Source organism: Mus musculus, chromosome 7 (assembly GCF_000001635.26).
Source record: "Mus musculus strain C57BL/6J chromosome 7, GRCm38.p6 C57BL/6J".
NCBI classification, from domain to species: Eukaryota; Metazoa; Chordata; class Mammalia; order Rodentia; family Muridae; genus Mus; species Mus musculus.
Window position 1 is genome coordinate 114,332,650 of NC_000073.6, and position 25,613 is coordinate 114,358,262.

The following is a 25,613-nucleotide window of genomic DNA, read 5'->3' on the forward strand; positions in this document are numbered from 1 at the left end:
TTTAAAGAGAAAACAAATAAATCCCTTAAAGAAATACAGGAAAATACAACTAAACAGGTGAAGATAGCTGGGCGTGGTGGCACACGCCTTTAATCCCAGCACTTGGGAGGCAGAGGCAGGCAGATTTCTGAGTTCGAGGCCAGCCTGGTCTACAAAGTGAGTTCCAGGACAGCCAAGGCTACACAGAGAAACCCTGTCTTGGGAAAAACAAAACAAAACAAACACAAACACAAACAAACAAACAAACAAACAAACAAAAAACAGGTGAAGGTAATAAATAAAACTGTTCAAAACCTAAAAATGGAAATAGAAGCAATACAGAAAACACAAACTGAGGGCATCCTGGAGATAGGAAAACCTAGGGAAGAGAACAGGAATAACAGATGCAAGCATCAGCAACAGAAACTAGGAGATGGAAGAGAGAATCTCAGGCATAGAAGACACAATAGAAGAAATTGATACATCTGTCAAAGAAAATATTAAATCCAAAAAATTCCTGACACAAAACATCCAGGGATACCATGAAAAGACTTAATCTAAGAATAAAAGTAATAGAAGAAGGTGAAGAGTCCCAGTGCCAAGACCAGAAAATATTTTCAATAAAATCATAGAAGAAAACTTTCCCAACCTAAAGAAAGAGATACCTATAAACATACAATACACCTATAGAACACCAATCAGACTGAACCAGAAAAGGAAATCCTCCAGGAACATAATAATCAAAGCACACAATCTACAGAACAAAGAAAGAATATTAAAAATGGCAAGGGAAAAAGACCAGCTAACATACAAAGTCAGCCCTATCAGAATTACACAGAGACTTCTCAACAGAGACTCTAAAAGCTATAAGAGCATAGACAGATATCTTGCAAACTCTAAAAAAACCACAGATAACAACCTAGATTACTATACGCAGCAAAACTCTTGGAAAAAACAAGATATTTCAAGATAAATTGAAATTTAAATAATATCTGTCCACAAATCCAGCCCTACTAAAAATACTAGAAGAAAAACTCCAACTCAAAGAAGACAACTGCACCCAAGAAAACACACCTCATGTTAGCAAAAAACAAAGGAAACACACACACACACACACACACACACACACACACACACACACACACACACACACACACTCTAACACCAATATCAAAATAACAGGAATTAACAATCACTGATCATTAATATTTCTCAACATCAATGGACTCAATTCCCCAATAAAAAGACACAGACTAACAGAATGGATGTGAACCGAATCCATTATTCTGCTTCACACCAGAAACATACCTCAGCAATAAAGACAGACATTACTTCAGAGTAAAGGGCTGGAAAAATGTTTTCCAAGCAAATGGACCCCTAACCAATCTGGAATAGCTATTCTAATATCTAATAAATAGGCTTTCAACCAAAATTAATCAAAAGAAATAAGGAGAACACTTCATAGTCATCAAAGGAAAAATTTACTAAGATGATACCTAAATTCTGAATATCTATGCCCCAAGCACGAGGACACCCACATTTGTAAAAGAAACATTGCTAAAGTTTAAATCACACATCAAACCCCACACATTAATAGTGGGAGAGTTCAACAGCCAACTTGTGTTGATTTGTATATGCTTGGGCCAGGGAGTGGCATTATTAGGAGACCTTATTGTAGAAGGTGTGCCACTGTGAGTGTGGGTGTTAATACCCTAGTCCTAGCTGCCTGGAAGCCCATATTCTGCTAGCAGCCCTCAGATGAAGACGTAGAATACTCAGCCCTGCCTGCACCATGACTGCCTGGGTGCTGCTATGCTCCCACCTTGATTATAATGGATTGAACCCGTGAACCTGTAAGCCAGCCCCAATTAAATGCTGTTCTTATAAGATTTGCCTTGGTCATGGCGTTTGATCACAACAGTAAAACCCTAAGACACTACTCTCACCAATTGACAGGACATCCAGACAAAAGCTAAACATAGAACTGATGAACCTAGTAGACATTATGCATCAATTGGATCTATCAGACATCTATAGACCCTTCCATCCAAACACAAAATAATATATTTTATTCTCATGGATCCGTCTCAAAAATTGATCATATAGTTGGTCACAGAGAAAGCATCAACAGATACAAGAACATTGAAATAACTCCTTGTATCTTATCAGACCACCATGGATAAAAGCTGGACCTCAACAACAACAGAAATACCCGAAAGCCTATGCACTCATGAAAATTGAACAACTCTCTACTCAGTGATCTCTGGGTTAGGGAAGATATAAAGAAATTAAAGACTTTGTAGAATTCAATGAAAATAAAGGCACAACATATCAAAACTTATGGGACACAGTGAAAGCAGGGCTAAAAGGAAAGTTCATAGCACTAAGTGACTCCATAAAGAAATTAGAAAGTTTTATACCAGCAATTTTAAACTATACCTGAAAGCTCTAGAAAAAAAGAAAAGAAGCAAGCACACCGAAGAGGAGTAGAAGACATAAAATAACCAAATCAGGGCTGAAATCAATCAATTAGAAACAAAGAAAACAATACAAGGAATCAATGAAATCAAGAGCTGGTTCTTTGAGAAAATCAGCATGATAGACGAACTCTTAGCCAAAGTAACCAAAAGACAGAGAGACAGTATCCAAACTAAAAAATAAGTAATGAAAAGGGCAGTATACCAACAGACACTGAGAAAATTCAAAGAATCATCAGGTCTTACACCAAAAGCCTGCACTCTACAAAATTGGAAAATCTTAACAAAATGGATGATTTTCTAGACAGATACCACTTATCAAAGGTAAATCAAGATCAGGCAACTATTTAAACAGCCCTGTAACCATAAGGAAGTAGAAGCAGTCACCAAAACCCTCCCAACCAAAAGACAAAAACCAAAACCAAAACAAAACAAAAAACCCATGTCAGGGCCAGATGATTTTAGTGTAGAAGACTACCAGACTTTCAAAGAAGAGCTAATACCAATACTCCTCAAAGTATTCCACAAAGTAGAAATCAAAGGAACACTGCCAAACTCATTCTGTAAAGCCACAGTCATCCTGATACCTAAACCACACAAAGACTCAACAAAGAAAGAGAATTTCAGACTGATTTTTCTTATGAACATTGATGCAAACAACAACAACAAACTAAAAAATCAAACCAAACCAACCAACCCCCACAAAACAAAAACAAACAAACAAACAAACCAAAACAAAACCCAAAAAAACAAGACCTCAATAAAATACTTGCAAACCAAATCCAGGAACACATCAAAAACATCATCCACCATGATCAAGTAGGCTTCAACCCAAGGATACAGGGATGTTTCAGTATATGAAACAACGTAATTCACCATATAAACAAACTGAAAGAAAAAAAAATCACATGATTATCTCATTAGATGCTGAAAAGGCTGTTGACAAAATCCAACACTGCTTCATGTTAAAAGTATTAGAGAGATCAGGGATACAAGGCACATACCTAAACATAATCAAAGCAATACACAACAAGCCAATAGCCAACAGCAAACTAAATGGAGAGAAACTTAAAAGCAATTCCACTAAAATCAGGGACGAGGTAAGGCTGCCTACTTTCCCAATATGTGCTCAATATGGTAACTGAAGTTCTAGCCAGAACAATAAGACAACTAACAAGATCAAGGGGATATAAATTAGAAAGGAAGAAGTCAAAGTATCACTATTCACAGATGATATGATAGTATATACAAGCAATCCCCAAAATTCCACCAGAGAAATCTTACAGCTGATAAACACCTTCAGCCAAGTAGATGGATATAAAATTAATTTGAGTAAATCAACAACCCTCCTTTATACAAATGATAAATGGTCCAAGAAAGAAATTAGGGAAACAACACCTTTTACAATAGACACAAATAATATAAAATATTTAGGTGTAACTCTAACTATGCAAGTGAAAGACCTATACAGCAAGAATTTCCAAGTCACTGAAGAAATTGAGGAAGATATCAGAAGATGGAAAGATCTCCCATGCTCATGGATTGGTGCTATATCCCTCCAGTAGTGACAAGCACGACAGGCCCCGAAAACCTGGGTGCTATCCGGAGGCGAAAAGTTCACAGAAACTTTGTCTCCTGGATTGTGGCATCCTGTATAAAGAATGCTCCAATATCCTTGCTTTAGTTGGTAAATGGATCTGTGTGCTTTTCCTTAATATTGCTTTATTATAAGTGCTCCTAAGGATTGATTTTTTGACATATAGCTAAGTTAGATTCTAGGTAGTCCTTGATCTGACCCTGGGCATGGATAGCTAAGTCTCTGCTCTACACAGAAATTTACTATTATCTAGGAAGAAGGAAGTTTGTGATCTAAGGAGAAACCAGAGTAGATACTTAGAACTATAGCTAGCTGAGTTACACCCATATACAAGTATTTACAATGGCCTAGGGGGAAGATGGACTATACAATAGACTAGAAAAGGAACTATGGCAAGGGCACAAAGCCCTTGCCCCTGGCTTCTAAGATTAAGTGGACCGTAGGTGGAGCTGTTTTTGATCCCAGTTGTTAACATTGAATTTTATTCCAGTTGGTTCCTACCAGTCCTTCCGTGTTTGCATTCCTCTGTTTTGTGTAAGAATCCAGTAACCTCATTGTACCTTGCCAGTGCATCACCTAACTTCCCTATTTTATTCTGTATAAAAAGTCTGATGCTCGATTTGACACATTACATTCAGATCCACACTCCCTTGTGTCGAGTCTTTTTGCCACCCCAATTCCTGCCGACTCTACGTCCATCTGCCGGAACCCCTGATTCCCATGGATTGAGGGGGGCCGATTAGGCCCAGTCTGTGGCAGATTGGTATGATTAGCAGTGAAAATGGCCACCTTACCCAAAATAATTTACAGATTTACTGCAATTTCCATAAAAATTCCAACACAATTATTTTACAGACCTTGACAGGACAATTTTCAACTTCATATGGAAAAAAACAAAACACCTAGGATAGAAAAAACAATCCTGAACAATAAAAGCACTTCTGGAGGTATCACGATCTTTGATCTCAAGCAATACTGTAGAGCAACAGTAATAAAACCTGTATGGTATTGGAACAGACAGGTTGATTAATGGAATCAAATTGAAGACCCGGAAATAAACCCCCACACCTATGGACACATGATTTTTGACAAAGAATACAAAATCATACAATGGAAAAAAGAAAACCTCTTCAACAAATGGTGCCGGTCTAACTGGATGTCTGCATGTAGGAGAATGTAAATAGATCCATATCTTATCATCCTGCACAAAACTCAAGTCCAAGTGGACCAAAGGCCTCAAAATAAAACTGTATACAATGAATCTAATAGAAGAGAAAGTAGGAAATTGCCTTGAACACATTGGTACAGGAGACAACTTCCTGAATAGAACACCAATGACTCAGGTTCTAAGATCAACAATTTATAAATGTGACCTCAAGAAACTGAAAAGCTTCTGTAAGGCAAAGGACTCTGTCAATAGAACAAAATGGCAGTGCACAGATTGGGACTAGATGTTCACTAACACTACATTTGCTAGAGGGGTAACATCCAAACTATATAAAGAACGCAAGAAGTTAGAGTCTAACAACCCAAATGACCCATTAAAAAATGGAGTACAGAACTAAACAGTGAATCCTCCATAGAAGAGTCTTGAATGGCTGAGAAGCACTTAAAAAAGAAATGTTCAAAATCCTTAGTCATCAGGGAAATGCAAATCAAAACAACTCTGAGATTCAATCTTCCACCGGTCAGAATGGCTAAGATCAAACACTCAAGTGATAGACAACTCTGAGATTCAATCTTCCACCGGTCAGAATGGCTAAGATCAAACACTCAAGTGATAGACAACTCTGAGATTCAATCTTCCACTGGTCAGAATGGCTAAGATCAAACACTCAAGTGATAGTCCATGCTGTGAAGCATGTGGAGCAAGGGGAACACTCTTCCACTGAGGGTGGGGGTACAAACGTGCACAGCCACTTTGGAAATCAATTTAGTCGTTTCTCAGAAAACTGGGAATAGCTACGTCAATACCTAGCTATACCACTCTTGGGCATATACTCAAAAGATGCTTCACCACCATCTCACAAAGACACTTGTTCAACTATGTTCATAGCAGCTTAATTTGTAATAGCTAGAAACTGGAAACAACCGAGATGCTCCTCAACTGAAGAATGGATAAAGAAAATGTTCTATATCCACACAATAGAATACTATTCAGCTACTAAAAACAAAGACATCATGGATTTTACAGGCAAACTGATGGAACTTGAGAATACCATCCTACGTGAGGTAACCCAGACCCTAAAGGACATGCATGGTATGTACTCACTTATAATTGGATATTAGCCATAAAATACAGAATACCCATGCTACACTCTACAGACCCACAGAAGCTACACAAGAAGGAAGGCCAATGCAAGGATGCCTGACTCTCACTTAGAAGGGGGAATAAAATAGTTATAGGAAGCAGATAGAGGTAGGTAATTGGGGGTGGGTTGGGGAGGAGAATGGGAGGGCTCAGGATCAGGTGTGGGGAGGGACAGGAGAGATGGCCAGATGGCCATAAGAATGAATGGAAATCTGCAACTGAGGGGGTTTGGGGTATGGGATATGGGGGGAGCATTTCAAGGTTGTGACAGTCCTGGAATAGGGGAGGTGCCCAAGAATTAATGGGGGTGACCATAGCTGTGACTCACAGCATCGGGGATATAGAACCTGAACAGGCAACCTCCTGTAGCCAGTCAGGAACCCTAGTGCATCAATAAGGATACCAACCAATGTACAAAACTTTCAATCCAATATTTATCTTGTCTACAAGAAATTCAGAGACAGGGGATAAAGGAAGAAATGGAGGAGGGAATGGCCAACCAATAATGGGGCCAACTTGAGACTCATCCCATGGGCAAGTACCAATTCCTGACACTATTAATGATACTTTGTTATGCTTGCAGACAGTAGTCTATCAGGGCTGTCTTCTGAGAGGTTCTACCCAGCAGCTGACTCAGATACAGAGACACACATCCAAACAGTGAATGGAGCTTGGAGACTCTTATGGAAGAGCTGGAGGAAGGACTGTAGTCCTGAAGGAGATAGGTATACCACAGGAAGACCAACAAAGTCATCTAACCTGAACCCTTGGGGCTCTCAGAGACTGAACCACCAATAGAAGAACATACATGGGTTGGCCTTAGGCCTCCCTGCACATATGTAGCAGATGTGCAGCTTGGTCTTCATGTGGGCCACGAACAACTGGAGGGGGCTATCCCAAAAGCTGTTGCCTTGTCTGTGAGATGTTCTTCTAGCCTGGCTGCCTTGTCTGGCCTCAGTGAGAGAAGATGCATGCAGTGACTTGATATACCAGGGTAGGGAGTAACGGAGGGGCACCTGCTCACAGGAGAAAGGAGGGGGCTATGGGGTGAAGAATTTTGAGAGAGGGTGACTAGGAGGGGGGCTGTGAGTGGTATATAAAGTGAATGAATGAATGAATAAATAAATAAATACATGCAGAAAAGCCAAAAACTACTACTATTTCAAGAACTTCAAGGATACTTCTGTTGATGAAATGAAAGCTTTTAGTGGGCTCAGGATATACATGAAGTATTTGTATATAAAACCAAGCTATCAGGATTACTGGTCAAGTGAGGAACCTGACCTTCTTCCGTGTGGTTGATAAGCAGGATGTGAACATTGATAAAACAGACAAAAAACATTGGATACTGGCATTAGAAGCAAGGTAGGCCTATTTTCTACAATCTCTCCAAGTTTCATCTAAATCTAACCACTGTTATACATGTTATGAACAGTTTTATAAAGTATCTATTTTTTTTTCCAAAATTTTCCTCAGGAGGCCAGGCAGGAGGGTTAATTATGCTCAGAGGCTCAGGTTTGGTAGGGTTAAAGGTGATTTTTTGATCTCTGTTCTAGCAGGTAAGGGTTCTTTTTTTATAAGATAGTTTGGACTGCATAACCAAAGTGTAATACAAGTTTCTCTCTCTGCTAATTGAAAAGATGGCATGGTAAGTCACAAGGAGGGTTCTGTAGCCAACAGGATGGATTGGCTCTGCTTGGCTGAAGTTCTGGACTGGAGACATTTTCATGTCTCAGCCAGTCTCAGCCAGTCTCAAAGCTGTTCTCATGTTGGGGATCAGTGATACTTCAACTTTTTTGTTCTTGATTTCTATCTCCTTCCTGGTAGCTAAGATCTTCAGGGGGTCTTCCTCTGTCAAATCTGATTTTCATTTATTTGGATGGAATTCCTGGTTTTTCTTTACCTGTGGAAATAAAGAGTATATTTTCTCCCCCACTGCAACATTTTTCATTTGTCTCTGGGATTTCTTATCCCTTTTTATTTATTAAGCATCTCTTTCTTACATCTGTTCCTATACATTGAGCCTTTGATCTCTTTTGAGTTCTCTGTTTTATTTATTGAAGCTGTTCTTTTTTTGATATCTGGGTTATTAATGTTTATATCCAGAGCATTGTTAATTAATTGTTCTGTTGGATGAGTTTCTCCACTGTTGACCTGAGATGGCTGATTTGGATTGGGTATTGGGGCCTCTGGGGTCATTTCTTGAACAAGAATTACCTTATCTGTCCCTTGTTGATCTACATTCATTAGTCCAGTGTCGGCCTTTGCTACACCTTCTGCATATTCCAGATAGCTGTGGCCTTCTGTTTTTGGATTTTCTGAAGAAAAGGCATTGTTCCTAGGAATGCCTTTTCTACAATCTCTTTTAAAATGACCTTGCTTGCCACAATGAAAACATTTAGCATTTAAGCCTTTAAGGATTATTTTTCTCTGTTAAAGTTGCCTTCTTATAATTTTTAAAATCTAGTCTTTTTATGGGATGCCATTTAAATTCTTTACATTTTTGTGTGTTTCTAGCATCCTCTGTTATTCGTAGTACACTAACATGATGAGCCAAATTGGTTTTCTAAAAGGCTTTGGCTTACTTGTTTGATTTTCATTATATATAGTGTGGTAGGCTTTAACCTTATTTCTTTTGTCTGTACCTTAGTGTCTTTCTCAACTCTGTAATCTTTTCTAGTTTTTCTTCTAATGCCTGTATCTGGAAAGTCTTTTTAAAAGAAGGCATAAAAACTATTATGATTATTATGATTAGGAAAATACATGTCTGCATAATAGTAATTATAATTGGTAATAAAGTACCAGTCTCAATTAGGCCATTTGTCTCTTCTGTCTCTATCTTTAAGCACCCTAAGATAGCATTAAATAATTTAGTCCAAAAGCTCTGTGTTACTGATTTTTCATCTTATTTCTTTTTTAAATGTATTTTTAAAAATTGGATATTTTATTTACATTTCAAATGTTATCCCCTTTCCTGGTTTCCCCTCCGCAATGCCCCATCCCAACCCCATCCCCCTGCTTCTATGAGGGTTCTTACCCACCCACCCACCAACTCCCTCCTCACTGCCCTAGCATTCCCCTACACTGGGGCATCAAGACTTCACAGGACCAAAGACCTCCCCTCCCATTGATGCCAGATAAGGCCATCCTCTGTTACATATGCAGCTAGAGCCATGGGTCCCTCCATGTGTACTCTTCGGTTGGTGGTTTAGTCCCTGGGAGCTTTGGGGTGGGGTCTGCTTGGTTAATATTGTTGTTCTTCCTATGGTTGCAACCCCCTTCAGCTCCTACAGTCCTTTCCCTAACTCCTCCATTGGGGTCTCCGTGTTCAGTTCAATGGTTGGCTGCAAGCCTCTGCATCTGTATTGGTCAGGCTCTGATAGAGCTTCTCAGGAGAAGGCTATATCAGGCTCCTATCAGCAAGCAGTTCCTGGCATCAGCAATAAATAGTGTCTGGTTTTGGTGTCTGCATATGGGATGGATCCCCAGGTGGAGCATTGTCTGGATGTCCTTTCCTTCAGTCTCTGCTCCACTCTTTGTCCCTGTATTTCCTTTAGACAGGAGCAACTCTGGGTTAAAATTTTGGAGATGGGTGGGTGGCCCCATCCCTCAATCAAGGGCTGTGTCTACCCTCTGGACATGGTCTCTACAGGTTTTCCCTTCCCTTTGTTGGACATTTCAGCTAATGTCATCCCCACTGGGTCCTGGGAGCCTCTTGCTTTCCTGGCTTCTGGGACTTTCTTGTGGTTACCCCCAGTTTCCCATCCCCCACTGCTACACACCCCTGTTCAATTTCCTGACCCTCTGTACTTCTCTCCTGTCTCCTCCCATACCTGCTCCTGCTCCCTTTCCCTTCCCTCCCCTCTCTTCCTTCTAAGTCCCTCTCACCCTCTACCTCCTGTGATTATTTTGTTCCCTCTTTTAAGTAGGACTGAAGCATCGACACTTTTGTCTTCCTTCTTCTTGAGCTTCATGTGGTCTGTGAATTGTATTGTGGGTATTCTGAGCTTTTTGCCTAATATCCACTTATCAGTGAGAACATACCATGTGTGTTCTTTTGTGACTGGGTTACCTCACTCAGGATGATATTTTCTAGTTCTATCCATTTGCCTGTAAATTTCATGAAATCATTGTTTTTAATAGCTGCATAGTACTCCATTGTGTAAATGTACCACATTTTCTGAATCCATTCCTCTGTCGAGGGGCATCTGGGTTCTTTCCAGCTTCTGGCTATTATAAATAAGGCTACTATGAACATAGTGGAACATATGCCTTTGTTGTATGTTGGAGCATCTTTTGGGTATATGCGCAGGAGTGGTATAGCTGGGTCCTCAGGTAGTACTATGTCCAATTTTCTGAGGAACCACCAGACTGATTTCCAGAGTGATCGTACCAGCTTGCAATCCCACTAGCAATGGAGGAGTGTTCCTCTTTCTCCACATCCCTGCCAGCATCTGCTGTCACCTGAGTTTTTGATCTTAGCCATTCTGACTGGTGTGAGGTGGAATCTCAGGGTTGTTTTGCTTTGTATTTCCCTGATAACTAAAGGATGTTGAACATTTCTTTAGGTGCTTATTGGCCATTCAGTATCCCTCAGTTGAGAATTCTTTGTTTAGCTCTGTACCCCATTTTTAATAGGGTTATTTGGTTCTATGGAGTCCAGCTTCTTGAGTTCTTTGTATATATTGGATATTAGCCCTCTATTGGATGTAGGACTGGTAAAAAGATCTTTTCACAGTCTGGTTTCAGTTTTGTCCTATAGTGTCCTTTGCCTTACAGAAGCTTTGCAGTTTTATGAGGTCCCATTTGTCAATTGTTGATCTTAGAGCATAAGCCATTGGTGTTCTATTCAGGAAAATTTCCCCTGTGCAGATGTGTTTGAGGCTTTCCCCCCACTTTCTCTTCTATTAGATTCAGTGTATCTGGTTTTATGTGGAGGCCCTTGTTCAACTTGGACTTGACATCTTATTCTTTTTTAAATTTTTATGAATTTTAAGTTCTTTTTACCTGCTTGTAATTTTTCTATATTCACTCTCCTTCCTTTAACATTTAAGCACAACTTTAAACATTTCATACCTGCTCATAAGTTTTGCTGCTTTGGATTTTTATCTTGTCTTCTCTCAATCTCTCGTCTCTGTTTAGCACAGACCTTGAGCTGTCACATGCCTGCACATCTCTTCTTTCACCAGGAGAGGCATTTTTGCCTTCCTTGTATAACACATCACTGGGATTTGCTTCTATTTGGTTTTGACTCCTTGTGTCTCCCAGAAGTTGTCTTGAGTCCATGAGGGGGCTGCTCATGCAAGTATTTAGGCAGTGTGAGTTCCCTCAGCTCCAGCCTTCCATGCTTTTAGCCTCCCACCTGACTAGGAATCTGATTTGGGAAGAGCTTGTCTATAGGGCCAAGCTGGTTCTTTTTCTACTCAGACAGGGCTTCTTAAAAGCAGGCTTTCCTATTCTGCAGACTTTTTAAAAAACCTGCTGGTTTTTTGTCTTTTGTTTTGTTTTTATTTATCTCTGTACCAGCAGCTCCTGGCCTCTTCTGCACCTGGCCCTGGCCATTAAATGGAATTAAACTAAGAGCAGCTCTGAGACTTAGAAGCACTTGTTTCCTACATTTGGGTTTGGATTTCTGACTAAGTTCTTGCCTGACAGTCAGTGCCAATATAACTGCACTGCGTCTCACCCAGGACTTTACTAAATTTAAATTCTATGCCCAATGGTGGGCGGCATTTGTAAAAAATATTTTATTATTCTGATTTCCTTTCCATCCTCAGCTCATGGAAAGATGACTTCAAGATTAATTATTATTAAATGTCTTGGCTATAAGCTTTGGCTCATTTCCTGACTAGCTCCCAACTTTTAACCATTTAATCTATTCTTGTCTATCACTTGATTAGTTAGTAACCTCTCCTTCAGTCCCAGCCCCTTTCTTTCTTAGTGTCTCCATGAGTTGACTTACCTGCTGGTTTAAGTCCATCTTCTGTCTTGTTCTGTCTCATCTTGTCTCTCTGGGCTCTTGTAGAGTCTTTCTTTTATCTCTTACTATTCCCCAGAATTATCTTTCTTCCTGCTAGTGTCCCACCTCCTATTCAGCTCATTGGCCATCAACTTTTTTTTTGACAGGTGATGTTTATAAGTTCCCAGGCTGCAATGCTGGTCATTATCATCATCAACCACCACTACTTCCACCACCACCCCCTCTCCTCCCTGGAACAGGGGACAAAAGGGTTACCTACAGTGTCTACTGGCATGCCAGGAAAAGGACCTGTTAAAACTAACTAGACCAAGATCAACACATAGATTTATTATCTGAAGTAGTGCTACAATATGATAGTGCACTTGACCTGTGCTATGTATGTATGCATGCATGTATGTATGTATGCATGCATGTATGTATGTATGTATGTATGTATGTATGTATGTATGGCTTTAAGAAAAAAATTGCTATTTCTATACAAACCATTTGGGAATCATTAGAAATAATCTGGCTATACTAAAAACAAACAAACAAACAAACACCAACTAAAACCAAACAAACAAAAACGAACAGAATTGCAAAGAAGTGGAGGGAACCCTATTCTCATTTTCAGGTTTCTCCTAGATAGTAACTCCGTTAGCCATGATAAGGCCTTTGTTCTTACAGTGTTTCTGCTAATTACTGTTGATTTGCATCATTAATGCATTAACTAAATACAAAAATTCCCATTTGGGTGCCATTAAACTAATGATTATTAGATACCATTATGAACAGGTACCCATCACAGAGTCAAGGATTTGAATCAGGATATAACTCAAGGGGGAATGTGAAGGATGGAGTTATGTTTTTAAGTTTAAATTACTCTGCTGAAGAGGTCTATAGAACAAAAATGCCTCCTATACCATGTAAGCCCTACTCACCCAAGGGCAGATAACTTCCTGTAATGCAGAGGGCTGTTGTTCATGTAAGATAACAAGTTACATGTTTTTACTTCTGTAAACAAGCTTGGTTACACCAACTTCTCAGGATGTGCTTGATCATGCATAGATGGGAAATACAATGGCAGGAAGTATGTCAGGATGTATGCTTGCCCCTGATTGGATAACGATGGGACGTACATCGCCTTGTGGGCACTGCCTTTAGAAGCTTCTGACTAATGTACTTTGAGGCCATACTCTGTAAATCCTGGATATGGACCTGGCCACTATCCATGCATCTGGCCAGTATTTAATAAAACTTGCTTCAAAATTGGCTCAAAAATTGTGATAGTGGTCCTATTCTCACCTGGTGGGATTAACATACACCAGATCTCACACGTATTTTTTTAATAGATAATTTTATTCTGTAAACAAAAATAATCACCTGTCAATTCCTGTGCCCTACTAGTACATATATGGTTGTTTTTCATTACTCTCCATACCATGCACATATATTATAGACATTCCATTTATCTACAGAGTAAAGAGACTTAAGATGTTCTTTGTCCACATGAAAATACTTAGAATGGTTTCTGTCATGCACACTGTCAGTTATTTTTTTTTTTTATTGCTGTGATTAAAATATCCTACTGAAACAACTTAAGGGTGAGAGATCTTGGCTTACAGTTTTAAAAGGTTTCAGTCCAGCATAGAGAATGCAAGAAAGTTTAGCTCATGGCAGCAGGAGTGTGGCTGAGGCTATTCACATGGTGGATCAGGAAGGAGAGAGGCAGGGAAGAAGGGACAGAGGCTGGGTAATAACCTTCAAAGACCCACTCCTACTGCCCTACTTCTGCCAACTGTGCTCTCCTTCCTAAAGGTACTACAGCTTTCCCAAATAGTGCCACAAGCTGGAGAACAAGCATCCCAAACACCGTGGGAGACTCAGATTGAAGCCACAATAAATTACCTATTTTTATTCATTTATAGGTCTATTTTCTGTGGGCCTTAGCATTGCTTTCTGCTCTCTAGCTCCTGTTGTTGCTCCCAACCTCTCCTTTTGAATTTACTAAGTATCTTTGTCAGTCATCTGTGTCATTTGCTAGTTCTTATTTCAATACCAGTGGGAGCATACTCGTGTGACTACTTACTATTGATTGACTCTGATTGGTTCCTGCTCTCCGTTAATTCCACATTCTCCTCTTTTTTGGTCCTTGACCTATCAAAGCAGTGAGAAGTACCTTGAGGAGCCTGGCAGCAACAGCAGGAAGAGAGGAAGTGGGTACTTCTTACTCTCTCTCCTTTTCTGCTTCCTGTAGAGTATGGTCTCTTGAGTAGTTCCTCTGTAGTTTTGCTTTGTCTATTCAACGGGGACACCTTCTTCTCCCAGTGTCAACCATGCAACAAGAGGAATGACTTCCTGATTTCATTAATCTGTAGATTACTTCATTGTTTCAGATTTGGATTTTTTTCCACTTATGCCCCCGCCCCACCCCCCTCACTCCGGCCCCCTGCTTGCTCCAGCCCCACTTGCTCCAGCTATTTATTTATTTATTTGATATTTTCTTTATTTACATTTCAAATGTTATCCCCTTTCTTGGTCCCCCCTTCCTGGGACTCCCCTATCCTACCCTCTCCCCCTGCTTATATGAGTGTGTTCCTTTACCCACCTACCCACCCACCCACCCACTCTTGCATCCCTAACTTCTATTTCCCTACACTGGGGCATCTATAGAGCCTTCATAGAACCAAGGACCTTTCCTCCCATTGATGCCTGACAAGGCAATCCTCTGCTACATATACAGCTGGAGCCATGTGTACTCCTTGGTATATGAGTACAGCATTGGTCTCTTCAGGCACCAGAAGAGGGCATCAGATCCCATTACAGATGGTTGTGAGCCACCATGTGGTTGCTGGGAATTGAACTCAGAACCTCTGGAAGAGCAGTCAGTGCTCTTAACCGCTGAGCCATCTCTCCAGTCCTAGATTTGGATTCTTAATGTTTCCCTTCATCTATAGAGAAAAAAGTAATTCCTGATAGACCTGTTTTTTGTTTTTTGTTTTTGTTTTTGTTTTTCTGGCTAGATTTTGGTTGTACCATGAATAGTGAAAAGAGCCCAGGCTCAAAAGCTGGAGGGATCTCAGTTTAAATGCCGTCTAAAGTCTATCTTCATACATTATTTCCACTGTCTAGAACATAGAAAGTGCTTAATAACCATTTGTTTGGTAAATGAGTGAATGAATGGCTGATCCCAGCCTGTGTTTACTCTGGTCAGGGTAAAATTTCTTTCTTAGAAATGCCCTTCTATGGTTCCCATTTAGACCATCCCAGTCATGATCTCTAACATTATGCTACATTCTCCCACAGTAGTCATCATAATCTGAAATGGTTCAACTTGCTTCTTCTCTGCTTATCATTTGTCTCCTCTCTCTACCATCATATTGCATGTCCAGGATGCTTGGGATCTTGGTAGATACCTAGTAAATATGTTAAATGAATGAATGTACAAAGCACTCTCATGGATACATACACATCTTGTGGTAACTCCAAGTAAGTAGTAAATATTATTAGCTTCACCTTTTCCTAAATAAGAAACAGGTTTATGGAGCCTGTACAGTTGCAAAATGATAGAATCTAGATTTGAAACAGATCCTTTGCCGGGCGTGGTGGCGTATGCCTTTAATCCTAGCACTCGGGAGGCAGAGGCAGGCGGATTTCTGAGTTCGAGGCCAGCCTGGTCTACAAAGTGAGTTCCAGGACAGCCAGGGCTATACAGAGAAACCCTTTCTTGAAAAAACCAAAAAAAAAAAAAAAAAAAAAAAAAAAAAAAAAAAAAAAAAGAAACAGATCATTTGATCCTATTAATTCATTATAAATTATTTAATGGTAGGACTCCTTAGAGATCTTTACTGTACAAATGACAAGAAAAAGAAAATATTTAACCCTGTTCAAACCTGTATGGCCATTCAGGTTTAACTTTTAAGTCATATTCCTAGAGTATTAGGGGATACAGTTTTAGAAATATTGCCATATTTTTTTTCCTGTCCATTTGATTGGGAAGTTGGTAGAACTTGCATATCCCAAGAGACATGTCTGGCTCCCATAGAGTAATGTGTTCGAATGCTTGGCTAATAGTGAGTGGCCCTATTAGGAGGTGTGGCCTTGTTGGAATAGGTGTGGTCTTGTTGGAGGAAGTGTGTCACTGAGGAGGCAGGTTTTGAGGTCTCATATGCTCAAATTAAGCCTAATGTGGTAGTTTCTTTCCATTGCATGAGGATCAAGATGTAGAACTCTCAGCTCCTTCTCCAGCATCATGTCTGCCTGCATGCCACCATGCTTCTTGCCATGACAATAATGGACTGAATCTCTGAAACTGTAAGCCAGCCCAAATAAATGTTTTTCTTTATAAGAGTTGCTGTGGTTATGGTGTCTCTTCACAGCTATAAAACACAAACAATAACAGTACCCAAGTTAAATAAACACATACATTTTAAATCCAATATTCACAGAATATTTGCTCAATATTTAATATTTGATGGGAATGAGAATATCTGATTTTTTTTCTATTTGATATACGGTTTTCTTTCCAGTGTTTGAAATGAGAGGCATCACATAAACTGACTATAATTTAACACTTAACTTATTTGGAATTTAAAAAAATAGCATAACATTAGATCCTAGTTATAACACGTTAGCTAAGATTCAATGTAACTTGTATGGCTATAGTTGTCTAGTTGTCATAGATTAAACATAAATAAAATCTCTATTTCTGGTTTTACTTCTCACTTTTTTTGTAGTGCTAATTTGTAGTTTTCTCATGCTTTTCTTTCAATGGGTCAAATGTTAATTTCTATTTATTTATTTTTATGTGTACATGTGTGTGTTCTGGCTGAATTTATGTCTATGTACCATGTGTATGCTGTGCTTGAGGAGGTCAGAAGAGGATATTGATCTGGAATTGGAGTTACAGACAATTGTGAGCCACCATGTGGGTGCTGGGAATGAAACCCAGGTCTTCTAGAAGAGCCACCAGTGCTCTTTACCATTGACCCATCTCTTCAGCCACCAACAGATCCAATTTCAAATGTTTGGCAATGGCAAGGAAGATGACCCCATTCCGTACCCCAATTCTATAGCAATTTCCTCTGAATTGAAACATTTTTGTCCTGAGAGGAAGCTCCTAAGATTCAGGAGGTGCAGGAAAGTACAAGATTTATAGGCCCCTTCCCCAAATGATAACAGCAGTGAAAGACTTGCTTGGGAGAAAGTCTCTGGTGGAGCTGCTGTAAGTTGGGCAGGGAGCCCCAGGAAGGCAGATTTCATCAGCTGTCATCTATGCTGAGATTGTTGGTGATATAACTATCTTTGCGTTACCCATGATCCTCTAAGTAAACTCAATAAACGTATCAGTTCACCAAGTTGGTTTTGTTGGTCTATTAGTGCTCTATCTGGGGTGAATAAACATTTGTTATGCTTTCACATAGAAACCCCTTTTCTGGGACATTTAAGAGAAAAGAGTGGATTTCATTTCATGTTCTCTTCTTGACTTGGGACATTCATTGGCAACCTCCTTATTGGTCTTCACAAGAAAGTTCAATTGTAGAGTAGAACTATTTGGGCAGGTACTAAAAAATGGTTGTTCGTGCTGGATGTGTAGTACATGTCTTCAATCCCAGCCCTCAAGAGGCAGAGGTATGTGGGTCTCTTGAGTTCAAGGACATTCTCATCTACATAGTGAGTTTCCAGTCAGCTAGGGCTATATAATGAGACTTTCTCAAAAACAAAACAAAAGATGTTTTGGTAATGTAATGAATGAGTAATGGTAAAATTTAAATATATAAATGTAAGAGGCTTAAGTAATTACTATGCAGTGCAGAGAAAGAGAGAGACAGTGCTAAACCTATCTTGAGTATTAACAACATTTACACTGAAAGCAGGAAAAAAAATGTTTCTTATGGAGTAGTAGTGGGCTCTGCAGAATAGAACAGTCTGTAGTCATATCACGTTTCACTCTAGAGTTCCACTCAGAAAGGTAAAATAACCCCCAAAGAGGACTGGCTTATCTGACTTACTCTTCTTCAGGAGGAAATACAAATGACCAACTGAAGGCCAACAGAGCCCAGACCCTTCGAAATAGGAGTGTCTATAGAAATACGACGGGGTGAGAAGTCAGCTTTGAATATCAGCCTGAGAGTTGACTGTAGACATTGCTGTAGCGAGAAGCAACTGTGGTGCCAGACAGATGCTTCCTGCCATGGTTTATACTTGTCCTGGTTTTAATCCTGCAAGAGGAAGAAGCAGTCTAACAGCGTGTAAGGAAGACGAGAAACAGCAAGTAGGAGCAGAAACAGAGCTAACCAGGTTTCTGCCGCCAAAAAGTATCTTGTCAGAAGACAGATTTCAACTTTAAGTAAAATTCAGGATTTTACTCTTATTTATGTTATGGGACATCTGGAATACTGGATTCTAACAAGGTATACTCAGGAGATGTATAATGTTCAGGACGGGCTGTTGTGGATTTCTCTTGAAGGACTAATTCCTTGAAATGGGCAACAAGAAAGAAAGAAAGAAGGAAAGAAAGGAAGAAAGAAAGGAAGAAAGAGTTTTGATTTTGTTTTGACAGTGATTTTTTTATTAAAAAAGATTTATTGTTATGTGTATGAGTGTTTAACCCTTATGCCTGTATGCATGTGTATCACATGTATGCCTGGTACTTATGGAGGCCAGAAAAGGGTGTTGGATACCTGGACCTGATGTTATAGATGGTTGTGAGCTGCCACAGGAGTGCTCCACAAGAGTAGGATATGCTCTTAAACACTGAGCCATCTCTCCAGCATGCCGTGCCCCTTTACATTTTAAAATTAAGTTTTTAGGGCTTTGTGTCTGTTGCTGTCATAGAGGATCTGGCCTCAATTCTCAGCACCCACATGGTAGTTCACAGTCATCTTTAATTCTAGTTCCAGGGGGCCTGAAGCCCTCTTCTGATCTTCTACCAGGCACACACATGGTACATAAACACACATGTATGCAAAACATTCACACTAAAATAAGAAATTTTAGAATTTACATTTGTGTGTGTGTGTATGTGCTCCCATGTGTGCATATGCATGCATACTACAGCATGAGTATGGATATAAGAGTGGGGCTTAGGTTCTGACCTCAGATTATAAGGCTTGCCAGCCAGTGCTTTTACCCACTAAGCCATCTTTCAGGTTTGTGATGCTTAATATTGTCAACTTGATAGATATAGGATCACTTTTGTACATGCTTGAGAAGGAGTATCTAGAATGGTCAGTGCCATTCCACAGGGTGGCGGGGGGGGGTGTTATCACTGAAGAAAGAGAAGAAAGAGTGCTGAATATCAGGAAGTTATTGTTCTATGCTCTTGCTGATTTCCATGCCACAACCCTTCCTTTTTAAAATAGCTTTGATACTGTCACAGTGACAAGCCAAGCAATGAATACTGTTTTCGTATTAACTTAATAGTGTTTGAGGTTATATTTTCTTGTTATTTACAAGGGTTCCAATAACATGCCAAATATTCCACACACAGATTAAACATCAACTATATGTAAAGTGAATTTCATAAAGTCATGTCTAGCCCTCTGTACAAGCTGCTGGGGGCTATACCAGAAATGGTCCCACACAGCTGTGGACCCAGTGAACTACAGTAATAATCGGCCTGACAAGATGTGACTATTGCTTCAATAGTGAGATGACCATTATGGGAGTAACCAATCATGCTCTGATTGGATTTGAGGCCCACTCCACAGGAGAAAACTCATGTCTGGTACTGGTAGTGTAGACCTGGTTATAAGCTCATGCCTGGGTAAGTCATAGGCCCTGGAGGAGAGCATGCTATTGTTGTTTTGATAAATGAACATAATGTTAAGTTGCCCTATGTCTAAGTATGTTTATCCCCGTAGATCAGTGCCAAATTCTGCTGCCAACATAAGATATAGCCTGGACCCCTTTCTCAGAAACAATGATTTAGTTTCCTGTTGCTGTTAGAAAACATATTGACAAAGCAAACAGGAAGATAGGGAGTGTGATGGTTAGTTCAAATTGTCAACTAGGGACAATCTAGGCACAATTTATCATATACTTCCCACAGCAGTTAACCCAATTAAGGAAATCCTTCATAGGCAGACCACAGGTTAACTACTATAGACCATACTTCATTATGATTCTTTTCTCAGATGATTTTAGTTATTGATAATCAGGGGAGGAGGTGGCATTTTATTTAGTGTTGTAGCCACTGATAAGCTCCTCATGTCACACTCATAAACTCCTGACTCATGTTTATGCAAGCAGCTAGAATTATATGAAGTGTGCTAAGAAACCAACCAACCAACCAACCAACCAACCAACCAACCAACCAACCAACCAAAACCTAGTCATGAAGGTAGGGGATTTGTTGGGCAGAAGAACAACAAGGGTATCTGTGGGAGAGAGTAGAATGCTGGTAGGGGGCAGGTAAAATGGCCCAGTATACATGTTTGAATTTGTCAAGTGAACACACACACACACACACACACACACACACTGTAATGGGCCCATTTAACTTTTATTTACATGTGTTTAGGGCTCACTATCGATAGATGAAGAGCTACAAGCAATCAATGCTTGTTGAGATGGGCAGAATCAGTCTGCTCCAGGAATGTGCCACACACCCCCACCCCCGACATGTTTTCTATTTCCAGTGGTCAGCCATAGGAGACTTTTTGTGTTTCCTAGAGTTGCATCGAATTCTAGAATTTAATACAGCAGAAGTCTTAATTAAGCCTGTATTGGAAGCCTGTGCTTCTGTTGCTCTTGGGAGTTTCTGTGTCTGCCAGGTATTATTCAAGGCCTTGGCTTTTATTTGCCTTTGAATGTCACAAGCTTTGATAGCATTTCTTCGGGCTATATCTTTTCTGCAGCAAAGTGGATATACCTACTGCGTACTTCTCTCCTGTGTCCTACAATTGTTATTCGAAAAGGCTCAGCTGTCTTTATACCAACTCAACATGTAATTGCGCTTGGTCTCATTCTTTCTTACTGTGTGTTGGACTTTATTGTTCTTCTTACCCAGGTATTTACCTCATTTCTTACTCAGATATGCATTTTTCTTATATCTCCTCTCAGTTTTGCATTTTGAGGTATGATGGTTAACTGTGATTCTCAACCTGACTGAATTAAGAAACTTGTAGGGCATCCCAGGGCAGCCAGTCTGCATAGTGCGGCCTTGTCTAAAGGAAGACAAGGACAACCACCACCACCACCACCACCACCACCACTACCACCACCCCACAAAAGAAAAGCAAGTCTTGTAGGATATTTATAAGGTACAGCTTTGAGTGTATGTGAGGGGCTTTGTGAGGATTGACTAAGGATATGGAGACCTAGCTTGAATATAAGCTGTACCACTCCATGGTCTGGGACTCTGCTGAGCAAAAAGTGAATAAGAAAAAAAAGGCAGTTGACAGAATTCTCTGTTCTCTGTCTTCTGGTACACTCAAATGTGAGCAAGCAACATCTATTCTCCTGCTGCCAGAGCCCAAGGCTGCTCCCACTGCCTTCCCTGCTACAATGGGCTGCTATAACCCTCACACCACAGACCAAACAAAACCTTCCTCCTTTAAGTAGCTTCCCTTAAGCTACTTAGTCCCTATGGGGAGAAAAATAACTACTACATGGGGTCTATGGCCAGACATATTAGTTAATTTTTGTTGTGGCAAATACTTTAGCAAAACAACTTAAAGGAAAAATGATTTATTGTGGCAGTTTTGGAGTCTCATTCTGACATGGTAGGCTGAGTCAGATTAGAAAGTGCACATCATGGTGACCAGGAAGCACAGATTATATGACTATAATAGCAAACTTCTTCCTTGTTCCTCTTCCATTGGTTGTGGGTCCGAGGGAAAGAATGCTGCCATTCATATTCAGTATTCCCTTAGTTCGTCCTATCCAGAAACACTCAAGGACATAGCCAGAGGTGTACTCTCCTCATCTAGGTATTTTTCTAATCAATAAATTAACAAATGAGATTAATCCTCACATATATGAACTATATAGATTTTGCTTACTAAAAGCAAAAAAAAAAAAAATCTCACCTCCACTTTTGTTTGACTTCCTACAGTTTGCTTGTAGATCCATATCCTACCCTGGATTTGACTTATCTTTGCCTAGCCATGCTGGGCATAGCCTTTGTCACTTTGCTCTTGGTCTTGCTGAGAGAAGCCCAGGCAGGACACATGTTTTGGAGGCTGGAATATGTAAAAGAAATGTAGGATAAAGGAACATTGATGATGTTTCCTTTTGTCATGGGTCCCATTCCTTACCCTAAACTCATCAGTCTCTTTACCCCTGTCAATGTCTTAGTGAAGTATGCATAGGTGGTTACTATAAGCTATGCCATTTCACATGGAAGGAAACAATAAGATTGAGGAATAAGTGTTCCTCTACAAAATCATGCAAAATATTTATCACGGCACCTGAAATAAAGTTGATAATAAATGGTGACTAATATATAGCAAGACAGAGAATGTGAGATGGAAATTACATCCCAGTTTACAGGTAGTGCTAACATAGAAGAGAACAAATGGCAGTCACCTAGCTGATCAAATTCTGCAACGTTGCATTTTATTCTCTCATATTTATAAAAAGATTGTTGTTTTTACGTGTGTATTTATGTACCTGTGTTAATTCATGTGCATAATGTGTGAAGGTGCTTGTGACGGAGGCCGGAAGGTTTTGGGACTGACTACCTGGAGGAGTTACTGGTGGTTGTGAATCACCTGATGTAAGTGCTAGGGAACTGAACCCAGGTTCTCTGCAAGAGTAGTAAGTGTCTTTAACCACTGAGCCATTTTTAGCCTCCCTCTCAGGTTCTTGGGAATAAAACTATGCTTTAAATCGTCTTTTTGGTGACTATTTAGAAATACAATCTGCCTAAGATGAAAAAAAAGTCTAATGTGAATGTTTTTTAAATTTCAGGACTAGTAATTATATTGTTCTTAATTTTAGGCTTTAGTACATTTATTATTGGTTCATTCCTTTCTTCTTTTTGTCCTTTCCTTTTTCTTTCTCTGACATACCTTTTTTCTAACTTTGCCCTCTCTTAGGAAGTCTTAAACATCAGTGCTTTGAGCGAGTTGAACTTTCAGATTCCCTAACCTTTGTTTACCTATTGTATTTTTGTTAAATTTGGAATGTGAATAAACACTGAGTATAATAGGCTTTCCACACTAGGAGGAAAAAAAGACCTGACATTCTTTTTTTATTCTTTAATTTTTTTTTACAGTCCAATCTTTATCCCCTTCCCCATTTACCCTCTGACTGTTCCACATCCCATTCCCTTCTGTTTCCAAGAGGATGTCCCCACCTCCCTACCCCCACCCCACCAGTCCTCCACTCCCTGGGGCCCTCAAGTCTCTTGAGGTGTATCTTCTTTTACTGAGTCAAGACCCAGTAGCCCTCTGCTGTATATGTGTTGGGGCCTCATATCAGCTGGTGCATTCTGGCTGGTTGGTGGCTCAGTGTCCAAGCAATCTGGGGGTCCAGGTTAGTTGAGACTGCTGGTCTTCTTATAAAGTTACCCTCCTCCTTCTCAGCTTCTTCCAGCGCTTTGCATTTCTCTAGAATTCTAAGTGCATCCTTAAAGCTCAAAGGAAGGGTGTGGTTTTGACTCAAACTTTGCCTTATTGGCCAACCTCAGGGAGTCTGGGTTGAGTTAGAGGGAATGTAACAAAGCCTGACAGTAGACAAGTCTGATGTGGTTTAAAGTTTCATTATGAAACTTCTGTGTACTTCTGCTTTTCACCCAGTTGTGTCATAGGCAAACAACTAAAGCATTCGTTTCAGTTTTTGCTGACCATCTGTTTGAAATAACACAAATACACAGAATTCAAATAGTCTGCATTGTCACTAGTAGTTTAAGATGTTGAAATTGAATAATTTATTCATAAACCAGTTTAAAGCTTTAAAAATATTTCTTCAGTTGTGATAACATATATACAAACAGCTATAACACACTATATACATATTTATAGCTGTCTCTTGGTGTCCACAGAGGATTAGAATCCAGGACCTTCCTTGTGTACCAAAATCTGCAGATGTTCAGATGCCATACAAAATATGGCAATATTTCATACAAATTATGTATATCATCCTACATACTTTTAAATAATGCTAGGTTACTTATATTTAATACAAGGGAAGTGCTATATAAAGAAAACATGTGCTCAATACAGGTGAATTGCTTTTCAAATAATTTTGATCTTAGTTGTTGAGAGCAGGGATGAAGAATCCAAAGAAATTGTATGCCAACTGTTTGTGTATAGCATTACATATTTGTATAGAGTATTTATACTAAAGCATAAGTTGTTGGAAGTTTTATTTACTATATAGATGTTTATGTTTCTTATAGAGTAATTGGATACTACAAAAATTAGAAATCCAAAATTAGTATGGAATAGCTTATTATTTTGGCAACTAATATTTTCTAAGAAGAACTCACAGATGACAGCACACAGACTGTATTCTCCAAGGGAGAGGCACAAATAAAATACATGTTTTATAAAAAGCCCATAAGAGTCTAAACTTTCACAGGCATTTTCATCACAACAGCATCTACCTGTTTTCTAGTGTTTTAATATGTAGGCTCAGTTTACTCAGAGCTCAAGATCAGTGAGTTCAGTGCCTGGAACTTACCAAGATTAAACTTGAGATATCCAGTCTCAGAGAAAAACTAAGAAGAAATCTTTTTATTTGTTAGGTGAGTTGGGAGGGTATGTGGACAAATATTAAAAAGTGTAAAATTGATGTCTGTGGAAGGCAAAGAAACCGTCAAATTGGAGGTGGGAAAGAATCATGGCCATGCATGTAACTATAATTTTTAGGGCAAAAGCTGGGGTTCTGGGGCCCAGTAGTGTAAGTTTGGCCACCCACTCCAACATCCCAGTTAAAGAGATGAGCAATGGTGGAAAGCAGTGGCCTCAAATATGTTTTGAGGCATTGTTATTAAAGTTAGTTTTAATAGAGGGCAAGGTATGGTCTGTTTGATTCCTGACTTGATTCTTGTACTACAAGGGGGTCTGATAAAAGTCCTCATGGCTGTCATCACTTGAAGAGATCAATCTGGCTCCTCCCAAATGATCATTTCTGCTCCAGAGTACAGCATTACCATCATTCCTTACTGGCCCTACCTGGGCACGGGTCTATCTTCCGAAGATTTGTTCTTTCTGGAATCCCAGGTGACTTCAAGTTTAGGACAATTGCTTACCTCTGCCTTCAGCCAAAGTAGACACAAAATAAAGACATGGATGTCTGACTTTGATTCTGTTTTTAGTTACCTGTGGCCTAAGTGAG

The 25,613-nt window shown here is 39.6% G+C and overlaps 1 long non-coding RNA gene across 2 annotated transcripts in view; it reads right to left on the bottom strand.

Moving 5' to 3' along the window:
* The window catches only part of 4933406I18Rik (RIKEN cDNA 4933406I18 gene), a 99,683-nt gene that overhangs the window by 17,171 nt on the left and 56,899 nt on the right, over positions 1-25,613 (bottom strand). Inside the window, exons 4-5 of one of the 2 annotated variants that reach the window (NR_029438.1) lie at positions 22,358-22,510; positions 21,991-22,266 (exon numbers count right to left, since the gene is read on the bottom strand). The exons of the other annotated variant lie outside the window; for it this stretch is intronic. This is a non-coding gene — a long non-coding RNA (RIKEN cDNA 4933406I18 gene). Of the gene's footprint in view, positions 1-21,990; positions 22,267-22,357; positions 22,511-25,613 lie in introns of those variants that run through there. 2 annotated transcript variants of the gene reach the window in all.